Genomic DNA, 14,352 nt, shown 5'->3' with positions numbered 1-14,352 from the left:
CTTCTGGCATTTTTACAGACTATTTTTCATTTTGAAGTAATAATGTCTAATATATTAATTTTTTAAAGAACACATATTTTGTATTGTTCAGAACATATTGGAAACTTTACTACTTCAAACATGTTCTGAGAAGTAATCCGTGATTACATCTGTATGGGGAATCTATTCTAATATTCAAGTTTTATATTAGGAATAGCTAAAGACCCAAGTTACATAATCTTTACTATTGTCAAATTGGCAATTCTAGACTATTAAAACACTATATTTGTAAATATCCACTTTAAATATGTAAAGAGGAAGCAATGTACTTTCAGATTTAATTTTATCTTAGTTAGACCTATGTGTCTAAGAGATTTTAAAGGGACATAAATATATTTATTGAATGTATAACCCAGCTTTCTCCCAGAATAAAACTCTAGTCTGGACCCACCTAGTGCCAAGAGTTTAAATTTTATATCTGACTTTTAACAGCAACTAAACACATTATTTCATAATCTTTTTGATAGCTGTCATGGAGCTTGTTCCCAGACTCATAGTGCTGGAGACCCTGCTCCAAAAAAGTCACCCACCTCCTTCCACAGCTGTACCTATTTGTTTAACTGTTTCAAGAACTGGTTATGAAACAAAGATCATTTTTCTCCTTAAACCATTATATAATTTGAAATAAAAATTTCTTTCAAAAATCTATCACATACTGTAAAAAAATCGTTGTTCTATAACACTGTGGACTAGGTTGCCATTGCTGTCACAGAGAAACTGCTGGATGTCATTCTAACAGCAGGACTCCATTTTCCTCCAGCAGACTCTTCATGTAGCTTTTTAATCTACCTCTTGTCTTTCACTGTTTACACTTGCTGTATTTAACTCATTATTGTAGATATTTTAATATAAGACCTTTAGGACTGACTTAAGGAGTTAGACAACATTCCAGTGTTCTTACTTTATCCATTTCTACATTCTTCAACAATCTCCTACATGCATTGGGCAGATCATATTTCTCAAAACTTTTAAGTACATAGAAAACATTGATATAATGAAATACAAAAGCCTTTATGCATCCTACATTTAATTCTTCCAAATATTTGCTTTTCAGGGATTAGTGGCTTATTTATTTATTTATTTCAAATATTTCTAACTTGCCCTTCTCACCCGGAGGGACTCAGGGCGGCGTACAATTGGCAACAATTCGATGCCGATACGTTCTGTATTTGGTTTTCACAGTGAAGATTTTTAGTTGACATATAAGCAAATTTCATCAAAACTCAAAAGTACAATTCAAAACTAAAAATGTAATAAATTGCTTTTGCAGAAGGCAGTGGGCAGCTTGTTTTCATTAATTTAGTGAAGAATGTGTTTTCTTTGGCTAAAAGCTAAAAAATCTTTATGGTATAGTCAACAAAATAGCACCAGTTTGGTACGAGACAACTACTATAGTAGAGCATCAATACAGCTCTTGTAATTTTAGAACCAGCACGTATAAAGTAGATTTCAATCTTATAATTATTGAGAGTAAACATATTATTTTTAAAAATAGGTAAAAATGAATGAATGAAGTTTTGACGCACGTGTTATATTTACAGTAGGCATCATTATTCATAAATAATAGAAAATGTAAAGACTAGTAAAGGAATCCTTGTCCACAAGATACACGATGACAGCATTGGCATATTCCATTCTAAGCAGTCAGTGCTTGCGTCTTTTTGTCATATAATCTTACTCAAAAATGGATGAACTCCTACAAAATTGTTTAAATATGAAATAATAGTCTTTGGTGTGGTGGTAAGAAAGTGGTTATGATTTTCTGCTTCAAATGATACACCACCTAGACATAAGTTTAACTAATAAAGTCTTACTATGAACCTTATCCCAGGTAGGGGTGGGGTGGCGTCATGAAATTGTGGCGTTTAGTCCATTAGCATTATAAATCAAGATGTTCCATTGTTTATTACTTATCATATGTCTTCAGAATGTGCCTGTTTTTCCATTGCTGATTGTTTTCATCCTTAGAATCATAGAATCATAGATTAGTAGAGTTGGAAGAGACCTCACGGGCCATCCATTCCAACCCCCTGCAAAGAAGCAGGAAATCGCATTCAAAGCACCCCCGACAGATGGCCATCCAGCTTCTGCTTAAAAGCCTCCAAAGAAAGAGCCTCCTCCACAGTCCAGGGTAGAGAGTTCCACTGTCAAACAGCTCTCACAGTGAGGAAATTCTTCCTGATGTTCAGGTGGAATCTCCTTTCCTGTAGTTTGAAGCCATTGTTCCACGTCCTAGTCTGCAGGGCAGCAGAAAACAAGCATGCTCCCTCCTGCCTATGACTTCCCTTCACGTATTTGTACATGGCTATCACGTCTCCTCTCAGCCTTCTCTTCTGCAGGCTAAACATGCCTAGTTCTTTAAGCCGCTCCTCATAGGGCTTGTTCTCCAGACCCTTGATCATTTCAGTTGCCCTCCTCTGGACGCTTTCCAGCTTGTCAACATCTCCCTTCAATTGCGGTGCCCAGAATGTAGGTTGTTCACTATTTCCTATTTTTAATTTTAAATAAAACATTGAAAATTCAAAAGATTACATTAAAGGACCAGAAATTTAGTGACCTAACAAAGTTGTGATATTTCTTATTTTTAATTATAAAACAAATTACTGAAATGAATCAAATGGCCGTATTATGGCAGAGTACTGGTCACTTGCTGCTGGTTAATTGACCACCCACAAGATAGCTCATTTGCCAACATCATCATATTCGAATCAATGCGGTCGATTCTGACGGCTCCCATTCCACACATTTGTAATTTAGAAATAGGATAATATACCATCCAAGGCTCCTGAGACTATTTCTGATCGTCTTTTCCCCCTCCCTTGACACATTTTTCAACAATTACATGACGAATCCTGACGGGCGCAGACAGGAAGTCCCCCTGCGTTGTGGGATGGGCTCCATCCCTTTCCGTTCAAGAAATTGATTTGAACTGTTTAAAAAGGGAGTGGGGGGTTGTGGGATAGGTCCTATGTCTTTACCTGTTTAAAACCAAGTGATGGGAGTCTCTTTCTAGAAAAAAAACCTTTGCTATTCTGAGAAGGAAGATCCCTAAATAAAACAACAAATGCTATATATTGTTGGCCATATGTCTACCTGAATACCGTGTAATAAAACTCAGCATCCTTGTTTGATTTTTTTTGAAGGGCCAAGTTTCTGACCACCTATATATTTTGTCATGTATTGGGAGCAATTATTAAATTATTTCTTCGATAAAGAATGCCTCTTGGTTTTATTTGTAGTTTGAAGTTGATGCAGCAGCTAGTGTTGTAGTGAAAGGTTTTGCTCTAACTGATCAGAAATGTATTGTGTGTCCTTGTGCAGTACTTGGAATTATAGCGTGCAGTGTATTTTCACACAACATGAAAATAATAAAGTAAATGTGAAGCATTTTTCAGCATTAACCATAATGAATGCTAAATCAAAATTCAAGTTTTTCTGTATTACTATGCCTTAGTGAATGTGTGGAGGAAAGGAGAAAAGTATATTGCTTTGAAAGAGGTTGGTGTTGATAGCTTTTGCATAAATAATTGTTAAGCCAATGGCGATGAAAAACTATTATTTACCTCCAGTTTTGCATTACAGTTACTGCACGGGATGCTGCTTGTAAGATTTTTGCATGATGGCCGATCCATGTGGTAGCCACATATCATCATGTAGTTCCAGTTGACATTATATAAAGATCCTAAAGAATAGGTAAAAACTATGGATCTCCATATGCTGATGAACTAGACCTTACATAAAGCCCTAGCTATTAAGTATCTCTTATCTAAAATGCGAGGGACCAAAAGTATTTGGGATTTTGATCCCCCTCCCCCCGATTTTGAAATATTTGCATTGTATTTATGTATTGAAATAATGTTTCACCTTTCTCCCAAAATATAATTCAAGGCAACTTACAATATTTTAAAAATTAAGCAAAAACATTAGTTTACAGATCTTAAAAATAATCAAAACCATGATTAAAAACTAACAGTAAAATATATTTAAAACATAATTTCCAGTAAAGTTTAGAAATATAGCACACAACTCTAAGCAACTCACAAATATCATAACTTATGAAATACCTTTTATGCAATATTGTCTTCTAACTTTAATTGTTCCAAATTGGAAGCTATTGTGGTTGTTGAATCTAAGAAAGGAGATATCTAGAAATTGCAACCTAGTGCAGAGGCAGAAATTGCATAGTTCTCCAGATGTTGTTGGCCTGTACTCCCCAACAGTCATAGCCAGAAAAGCCAGTGCTGGGGAATGCTATAAGTGGTAGTCCAACAATACCCAATACTATATTTTAATCTTTATTCTGGGTATTTTAATATATGCATTTTATAGAAATACATTTAATATATGTATTTTATATGTTTTAATACTTTTGTCTTTTAAATTATGTTGTGCCCCACCTTGAGCCATTAGGTGGGTAAGAAATTAAATTAATAGTATTATTCCCACCCATACCTAAAGGAAAACTATGAGGACTGTTCATTCACCACTTCTCTGTTAGTCCCTTTGCATGCAGAAAATCCCAGGTAGGTATAGTTCCCAACATCTCCAGGAGCAAGTCAGAAAGTTCCCAACTGTGCAGAACCAAACTAGATGATTTGGTGTTATGCCTCTTTAAGTAAACTGTGTAGATTTCCATCGCAGCAGAGTTCCCTAACAAGCTCCTTTTTGTTTCCTATACTGCTGCAGGAATGCTTTTTCTCCCAACCCATCCCTCCTCCCCTGTTCTTGGAAATAAAATTATTGTTCAGTTGTGCTCCTTTAATTAATTGGAAAGTCAAGAAAATCAGTCTATTCCATGTCTGCCTATATAAAATAATAAGTTTTCTAATAAACACAATGTTGCAAAAACACACTTTGTTTCAATTATTACTCATTTGAGGCTTATATTCAGACTTATTGGTTGATCCTATTGTATTTTTTCCACAAGAAATGATTTCAGATCTCTAGTTTATATTAGGAATTAAATGCCAGTTGAACTGGGGCCATTGCTAATCCTGAGTAAAGAATGATGTGTAGTATTTATTTATTTACTGTATTTATATATTGCAAGGGTCCTCAAACTTTTTAAGCAGAGGGCCGGTCCACAATCCTTCAGACTGTTGAGGGGCCGAATTATCATTTGAAGAAAATACGAACAAATTCCTATGCATACTGCACATGTCTTATTTGTAATGCAAAAAAAAAAAATGAAAAAACAATACAATATTTAAAAATAAAAACAATTTTAACCAACATAAACTTATCAGAATTTCAATGGGAAGTGTGGACCTGCTTCTGACCAATGAGATAGTCAAGTTAATTAGGATTGTTGTTGTTGTGTTCCTTCAAGTCATTTCAGACTTTGGGTGAGCCTAAGTGTAAAACTGAGGGCGGGGGCCAGGTAAATGATCTTGGAGGGCCGCATCCAGCACACGGGCCTTAGTTTAGGGTTCTCTGATATATTGCCTTTCTCACCCCTATGGGGACTCAAATCGGTAGTAAAATGCTTACATGATTTAGCATTGTAACAGAAGCTTTCTAGGTTCATTCCAGCTAGAATGGGTATTGCCATCAGGAATATGCCCATGAAGTTGACCTCAATTGTAACTTTATAGCTATTTAAGAATATAGCTAATAGGCACCTGCTCAGGAAAAATTGAATAGTTGAGCTACTACTCCTTGACTTATTAAGCATAACACCATTTGCTTCTTAAAGCTAAAACCAATAAATGATGTGTTTTATGAGGCAAAAATGTTTATTTAGTACATTTATTTTCAATCTCTTGTTATATAAGTGTGTGTGCTCATGTGTGTACCACTGATGGAAAGCTATTGATATAAATCCAATTGCATATTCATAAGGTGGGAGGGGGTGTAGGTGAAATTTATGAGAGGCTGGCTTGTATTTAGCACTTAAAGTTTCTTACATTCAGTTTGCTCAAAAGCGTGATGAAGTGCTTCTTGCCTTTGCCTCAAATCAGAAATGCATGAAGTGCAGCTGCAGAGATAATACATTCTCCCCAAAGGCTTTGGCTGAGCAAATTAGGTGTCAATGGGGTGCCTGCGCAGGCAGTACTCTCTCTAATTAGTCTCTTGAGCCTGGTTGGTGGCGAGAATAAGATGATCTAATCAATTGGTCTGTGTCTGATGGTACGTGTAGAAATCCTACCAGGCAGAGCTGTCTCCCACAGGTCACTCACCTGCACAGCAGGATTGCTCATTTTCATTTTTCATCTCTTCCATCACATGATGCTGACAGTTGGTTTTAAGAAAATTGATTTTTTTTTTAAAATGAGAGAAATCTGGTTCATAGGCCATGTGGGTCAGCATGAAGTTGCATTATGGGTATTGGTCATCCAGTTCATTAATATGTAGAGCAACAGACCTGCATGAAGGTGTTCACCAGAACTATGTGTGGTTGGGTATTTTTAAAAAATAGAATTTGTTTTAATGGTTTCACAAAAGATGACTTGATTAATACGAAAGTCAGGAAGGATCCATTGTCCAGTCACTTTAAGCAGTATTTCTGCATAACAGAATATAACTGGAAAAGGTAAGTTACATAGTGAGAGATATGGCATCATTTTGTTACCTCTTTACTTAAAGAAGGAAAGAAGGAATTAAAATGTGATTGGGAATCCAGCAGTGGTGGTAAGCCAGCTGCATTGTAAAATGCATTGAGCCTTGGGTATGTTCAACCTGCAAGCTCAATTCACCTATTTTGGAGAATATGTATCCAGGTAAACTCCACTTTTGGAGTCATTGCATGTGCAAAAAGAAGTGAGTGTTTCTTAATCTTTTTTAAAAAAAAAAATCATGGGGACAAATATTCATGAAATAATAACTTTCTGCAACCTCACCATGCTTTGGACTAGTAATATGCTTTTCTCTAGCCTGACCTTATACCTGTAATGACACATATACCTTGCTCCATATCCAATAATGATTCAAGGCAGGCTTAAATCTGGACTACAGAGGAAGTGGAAATGTGTCTATTGTCATGAGAATTGCCATATTTTGCTGGAAATAGAAAGAACCAATTGCTCCTGAACTTAATTGTGACTGAGAATCTACAAAAGGGCCATCATTCAAATTATGTATGGTTCGACACTATTTGAGCTAAACACTGTTAAGTACTATCAAAGCCTTTTCTTTCAAAAGAGTTTGTTACTTGAAAAAGCCCTGAGCCTTCAACAGGTCCCTGTCCTGATGAGCAGTGCCCTCATATTTAATATGCTTGTCCAGTAGAACATTTTCAAATTTACATTAATAATAAAATATATGGTTTATTTTCAAAATTGAAATGTGGATTGCAGAATATGCATAATCTTGAATTTTACACACATTACTACTGGGAATTCATAATGTTGCTTACATGCAAGAATGCCATGGCCCTAGTAAACAAAGCATAAACAGGAAATATTGATGAGAATGTCTTTGAAAAAACTTCAGTGAACGCATGTAAGAATTGTGCCAACCAGAACAGATATCTATGTGCTCATATATAATCATTAATTACTAAGGGCAAGAATTTGTTTAAGAACGTTAAAATGCTACACATAGTCACCTCTGCAAATTCTCAAACTAGAAGATGCCATGATGTGATTTCCTTTCTTTATAAATGTGGGATGTGCCTCTTAATTTAGAGACATCTTTTACAGCACTGTTCAGATATTTATTTAGGAGAAATTTTTTGGAAAACAGCATTCGTAACATTTTGGAGAACACCTTTTGGCGATAATAACTTTTTAAGAAAAACATGACATTTCAGAGAAGAGCCAAACCCCTTTAGAATAGAATCTTCTCTTGTGGTATTCAACCAGATATAATTATGCAAAGCAATGGTTTCAGTTGTTAGACTGAACAACCTGTTATCCCTGATCTGTTAGGAAAACAGATATTTGACAGTGCATAAAAACAGCAGAGCTTTAGAAGCATTTTTCAGTTCCCCAAAATATATATACTCTCCCATAAAACAACTTGTTTTTTACCATGCACTTAAGAGACAAAAATTAAGTAGAGTTTGATAAAAATAACATACTTGGCGTACTCACAACCTTCATATGTTTAGCATACACAACTACAAAACTTATCAGTCCAGTTTCAGATATGAGATAATTCTCTGTGCCATCTGGTCAGGATATCTCTTAAAGCAAAAGAGCAGAATTTGAGGTCTGAAGTAGTCTGTAGTGATCATGTGGTCTGTCTGCTATCTGAAGTGATCATGTGGTCTGTAGCCCCTTTTATAACTTCTCAGGAACCATAGAGTAAAGGAAGCTGCATACCAGAACATATATACAGGAAACAGGAAACAACAATCATAGATAAACATTAGTAGGGAAGGCTTGGAGAAGGTTGTTATTTCCAACAGAAATGCATGGAATGTGACTTGGGGCTTGGAAAGAAGCTTACAAAACAGGAGTCTGCTGTAGATAGCTTTTTTATGGTCATAAGTGTATTTTGAGTTTGCTTCCTTTGGTTAGAATGAATCTGTGTTCTGCTACCATTCTGGAGCATTTCTGATTCTAACCCTTACATCTATTATTTTCTTATAGAAATCAAGATCACCAGGCTAGAGGGGAGAAACATGACCTAATGAGAGAGCCAACACTAAGAAGACCATGGCCCTGTTTCCTTTCTTAATGGTGGATTTCAGTCCCAAGAAAAATGATGCTGGCAAAATCTTGTTCCCTTTCCGCTCTTTGTTTATTTAAAACTTTGCACGAATTTTGATACTTTGTGAGTTTGGAGACCTCTGTGAAAATTGGGCTTTTGGCTTACTGATGTGGCATGTTCTTACTTTCAGCCTTTTGTGTTCATTTTGTTTAGTTTTCCCACTACAGCACAACGCCCTTGTGAAGATTTTTATGCTTAGTTTTACCAGCAACGTCTTAAGTACATTAAGACAACATGTTTGGTGTTCACACGTTCTCAGTAATGTTTGTAGATCAAAGCCAGACATGACATAAAACAATATTGTGTGCTTATTGAGAGGTTTCATGCATTTCTCAGTTTGTCAAGAAGTATATTTTGAGTTATTATGAAGCTGGCAGCTTGGTTGTGATACAGCTAGTATCTTAGAAGAAACAATGTCCATTTATAATTTTTAGGATACATCCTGTTCCATGGCAATAAGTGCAACTTGGTTAGAAAATCTCAATTTGGATACTCTGCCAATATTGTATGATTTGGCAGATTTCAAAAAAAAATATCTTGTGATTAAATATATATAGCACTTCAAATATTCTAGAATCTTTTTAGAAAAAGAGGGTTGGGTTTTTTGTGCTGTTTTGTGATTCCATTTCTACTTTTTCATGTAGTTTAGTTCAACAGCTTTCTTCTAAGAAGGAAAATAGAGATCATGAAGGAGAAATGAGTTTACATTAGGAAAAGCACTATGGTGTAGAAACTTTAGTTGCTGAATGAGCCATTTTGAGAGAGAGAGAGAGAACTAGTTTTGAATAGCCATCCAAATATTTGCTCTTCCAAACCAAAGCATTTTTCCAGTTATTTTTCTAACCTGTTCAGATATGATTGGAAAATGCCTCTGCGTCTTCACACAGGCCTTTCCTTAAGAACTGTTGAAATTTTTCAAGATAAATTCAACTGTGAACAAAGAAGAAATGTCTATCCTTATTGGGACGGGGGGGGGGAATCTTAAGGGCTGTGGTTGCATTTACTTGTCACATACCATCCTTAACTTGTTCAATAACACTTTAATTTGAGGAGATGAGAAATGGAGCAAATCCAAATAAATAAGGAAGACAAGCTTGCAGTGGCATTTCTCAGTAATTTTTTTCACAACAGAACTATTCTGCTGCCGTAGTGCAGCGCTTGCCTGAACACATTTTTTTTGGTAACACATCGATTACATCTCTCATTCTTTCTTATGCCTATAACTTCATGTTGCTAGGATTTGGTTAATAACTTGATTTTTTCGGAAGCAACAATAACCCAAACCTTTTTTTGGCATAAGGAAACAATGGTAACTTTTACCACACTGTGATTTTGTTTTGATTACAAAATCATAATGGCTGTTTTGAAAGAACAGTTCTACCACCTAAGTATTTCTAAAGCTTTCCTTAAGGATCTTAAATGAATTTTCTCTTATAACATAAATAGTTATAATAGTCATTCAATCATTTTGAACATAACACAAACGCCTTAATTATAATTTAGACAACATTTCATACTCAACGTTTTGTATGTAATCCTCAATTCAAGTTAAACATTCAGTTGGGTATTTCGATGTGAGAGTTTCTTTCCTTTCTTTTCTTAAGTGCCAGTGTTTGCAAAATGTAAAGAATCTTTGAGGCTATGACAAAAGTTTCAATTAAGAAAATTGGGATGGATCCTGTAATTCTCTTACTTTGGCAGCTTAAGGAGTGCGGGGGAGGGGGATTACACACCTCATTTAAGCATCTGATGCTTTATGTAGAGAGTAATTTCACTAAAATGTTCCCTTCCATAAGTTAAATGCCTAGCACCTTGCCATCCACAATAAATCAAAAATTCAGGATGACTTAATAGAATTTGTGACTGTATGAGTGTGTATGCTTTCAACATTCTTCTTTGAAGCAAAAATAGCAATTGCTGCCATTGAATAGGTTGGCTAATAATCTTTTATCTTTTAAAGTGAGATAATAAATTTTTGCTCTAAACATATCATTCCAATACTTGTCTTTATCCAGGAGTCTTGGGTGGCCAGGAAATCCTATTATAATCTTCCACATACCAGCCAAAGTAGAATGGCAGTTATTTACATTATAGGCCTCTACATTAAGAGTAGGATTCCCTATTCAGCCCAGCCCCAAATGAAAATCACCAGTTTCCCTTGGTCCCCGCTTTCTCATGCTTCTGGGGTGGCTAAATCACTCTGCATTTTCTCCCCAGCATTACTACAATCCTATATTATTCAAAGCAAAGGTAGGTTCCTGCAGAGAGCAAAACAAAAATGATGGAAGCTTTAGAGCTCACCAGATGACAAGGGTTTTTGGAGTGATTTCCCATGGAGGATTGATTACATGCATAAACTACTGTGTGAGAATTTAAAATTCACACATTTGTGAAGAAAGATCTGTGATCAGAATGCAACACTTTCTCCAGATCTCTCCTGCAGAACTGATGTGGATTTAAATCCCAGAGTCAGCCTCTATTTTTATCCCTTCTTATAACTTATTCCAAAAACATGTGTGCAAAGAAGAAGAATGTTACATACAGCTCCTATATTTGGAGGTGTGGATTTGTTTTGGTTTTGGTTTTACTTTAAGCTGAGATTCCAGAAGAATCCTTTGCAGTTCTTACCTTTTAATGTTTCTGTTGGGGAGCTAATTTTACTATCCATGCCTGTATAGTCTTTACCTTAGAGCAGTAGTTCTCAACCTGTGGGTCCCCAAATGTTTTTGCCTTCAACCCTCAGAAATCCTAACGGCTGGTAAACTGGCTGAGATTTCTGGGAGTTGTAGGCCAAAACACCTGGGGACCCACAGGTTGAGAACCACTGCCATAGAGTATCTACCAACAGCTTAGATATTTCTGTATATTTTGCAACTATGTCCATCATCAGCTGCCTGAGGTCTTTTTGAACCTTAATTATTTGGCTGCAGAAGGACATGGAGAAATCAAACTCTATAAATATTTTAATGTCATCATATTTGCCATTTGCTGTTCCTTCTTTCCCCACATTAGGTAATGCCTGAAGGTTCCCTGACCAATTCAGGATTCCAATGAGAAAAAAGACTTGGTTCAAATCCTGTTCTGATTCTCAATATTTGAAAAGGAACTATTTATATTCTCAATTTTCATGTCTATATCAACAACACTGGCCTCATTCATGTATGGTTGCTGCTTTCCCATCAATTTCTGAGTACCACACCATTCCTTTAAGATTTGTTAACATTATCCATCTGAAATCTTATAGGACTCATCTATGTGAAACCATTCCACATGCTTCTGTTGTTCAAACTACCAAAGTAGTCAAAAAGCAAGCAGCAGGGAGATGGTGGAAAAAGAAATAACTGCAGGGACTGACTCTGTGATTGGTAGTAGATATGAAACAGTTTCCCACATACTCTTAGTTTCCTTAAATATGGTACTTGTTTTATTGGGATTATCTCTGAGGAGAGAGGAGACCATTCCGAAGCTGAAAAAAGTGGGACTCTTACCTTCCAGATGTTGTGTGTTATCTCCATTCTTTTAGGGGATTCCAATATCTAGAGTGCCACAGATTCTCCAGAGGGCATATACATGAGCACTTTAACCAAACATATGCAAGAATCAGCTCTATGGCATTTTCACGATGCACAGAGCCATCTTGCCACCAATGTGGGGCACTTAATGTGTTTGTGCTTCATATCAGGCAAAGTTTTTTGAAGCTCCAGAACAGACCCAAACTTTGGGAAGGGGGTGAAAAGTGGAGCAGGTTCTGATTCAATGCTAAAATGAATCTCCTCCTTTCCCCTTTCCCTCCCAAGTCCCACCAGTTCTCCCCTTTTTCCCTCTCCAAGTCCCATGGGTGGTTTTGCTTACATTGGCAAAGGCCCTTAGCAGTAGCCACAAGCTCTCTGGGACTCCGAGGCTGCTGCTATGGTGATAAAAAATAACAAAAGAAAAGTGAATGCCCAGCGACTGGACAATGAGAACTCCGCTCCCTTTTGCTGACTTGGTTCGGGAGCAAAATGGTGTGAACGCCAAGGCAGGATCCATGTCTGGTTCAAACTAGCAAGCTTTGAACCAGTCTCAGATTTTATTGTCTATGTAGACATGCACAGAGAATAGTTGGCAGAACTTAAGACAACTGATCAGATGAGGAATTGAGGTATAGCAATAGATTTAGAAAAAGGAATGACCAATCAGAAGGTGGTAGAAGTTTGCTTCATTTGTTAATTTCTTCAGAGTAACACCATCTAACATGCAAAATTTGTGGACCTTGTAATACCATTGTAATTTTAACTACAAACTATCCCTGAGTTTATTTTAAGAATAGGATGGTTAAATAGCACATGAAATGCACATGAAATAGCACACAGTGGCAAGAGACTTGGCAGCCAGTCTTCCTTTTGATGTACGGAAGAGATTTGCACATACATTTCCTATTCATTCTGGTTTAACTAAGGATGCAACTCTGCCATTTCAGTAGTGAAGGCAATAGATTTGAGTGTGATCTTTTCAATGCATACAGCTGAACATGCAGAGGCTGTAGAGTTGTGTCCTATTCAAACAAACCAATACTATTACTGGTTTTATAACTTCATATGATAACTGGCATTTAGGCTGTACATATTGGCACAGGATATGGACACCATATAAATAGAAATATGTTCCATTGTTGATTATAACCATAACCTTCTCACTTGATGTAAAGATGTGAGGGTTATATATATGTTGTTGCCTTGCAATATTCTGAAAAGCAAAAACTGAAAGGAAGCACTAAGAATTTCGAAATCCTGCTCACAGAAAAGCTGCACTTTTGCAGTGCTACATACAAAATCATCCCTTGTTGGGGTTCTTTATATGAGGCACAAAAAGGTACTCTTTTTAACAGGGGTTTGGTACTCAAACAATGTTAATATTAAATATGTATACATGCATATAGCCACATACTTTAGAATGACAGCTTAGTGAGCAGTATGGTTAACTAAATGTCACATTGTTTGTTTTCAACGTGTAATGTGTCTGTATTATGAAAGATGTAATGGTTTGTCAGGTGTTAACTGTTTTCATGTAATATGATATTTAATAAAGTGTAACAGGATTTCTATGCCCCTTTGGTGATTTTATATACAATTTGTCACATTATTCAGAATTTTAATATTCATGATTTTAAACTGTTTGAAGAACATGTAATGAAAGGTATTGTATTACTCACATTGACTACTGGAAAAATTAGTTTCAATGCACACTTCCGAATATTGTAATTCATTCTTTTTGGGTTTGAAATAGTGCCACCCTAACTTGACAAGATGTGACTATTATAATCTATGCATTTGCATTATTTTTAGGACTGTAGAACAAACAACATTCCAATTCAGAGACCTGTGTCCAAAGCAAAGTTATTTATCAGATTAACCACAGTACTATTAAGGAGCATAGAGAAACAAAATAACAACAATTACAGGTTGGACAAATGGATAGCATTTCAAGTAGTTTCCCTGTTATTATTCCTTCCCCAGTCCCCTAGCTCCCTACCACCAAGGAAGAAAGTTCTGTTATAATCGCTTTGCTGCTCCCCAGAGAAAAGTAAAACCAGAGGGAAGGTGTTTGAGCAACCTTGTGCCACTAGGTTAATGCGCAGCTTTTCAGAATAATGGCCATCATTGTAAATCTGAGCAATGC

General features: G+C 36.2%; 1 protein-coding gene across 5 annotated transcripts in view; it reads left to right on the top strand.

Annotated features, from left to right (window-relative positions):
• The window catches only part of cdk14 (cyclin dependent kinase 14), a 281,590-nt gene extending 267,817 nt beyond the window's left edge, over positions 1-13,773 (top strand). For all 5 annotated transcript variants that reach the window (XM_062957395.1, XM_062957398.1, XM_062957399.1 and 2 more), the window contains one exon: positions 8,574-13,773. The gene's annotated coding sequence lies outside the window, so the exon portion shown is untranslated. The remainder of the gene's footprint in view (positions 1-8,573) is intronic.
• The last annotated feature ends 579 nt before the right edge of the window (positions 13,774-14,352 follow it).

The sequence above is a fragment of the Anolis carolinensis genome, chromosome 6 (genome assembly GCF_035594765.1).
Source record: "Anolis carolinensis isolate JA03-04 chromosome 6, rAnoCar3.1.pri, whole genome shotgun sequence".
Classification (NCBI taxonomy): Eukaryota; Metazoa; Chordata; class Lepidosauria; order Squamata; family Dactyloidae; genus Anolis; species Anolis carolinensis.
The sequence above is the reverse complement of the archived record's forward strand: the minus strand, read 5'-3'. Positions and strand labels throughout refer to the sequence as shown.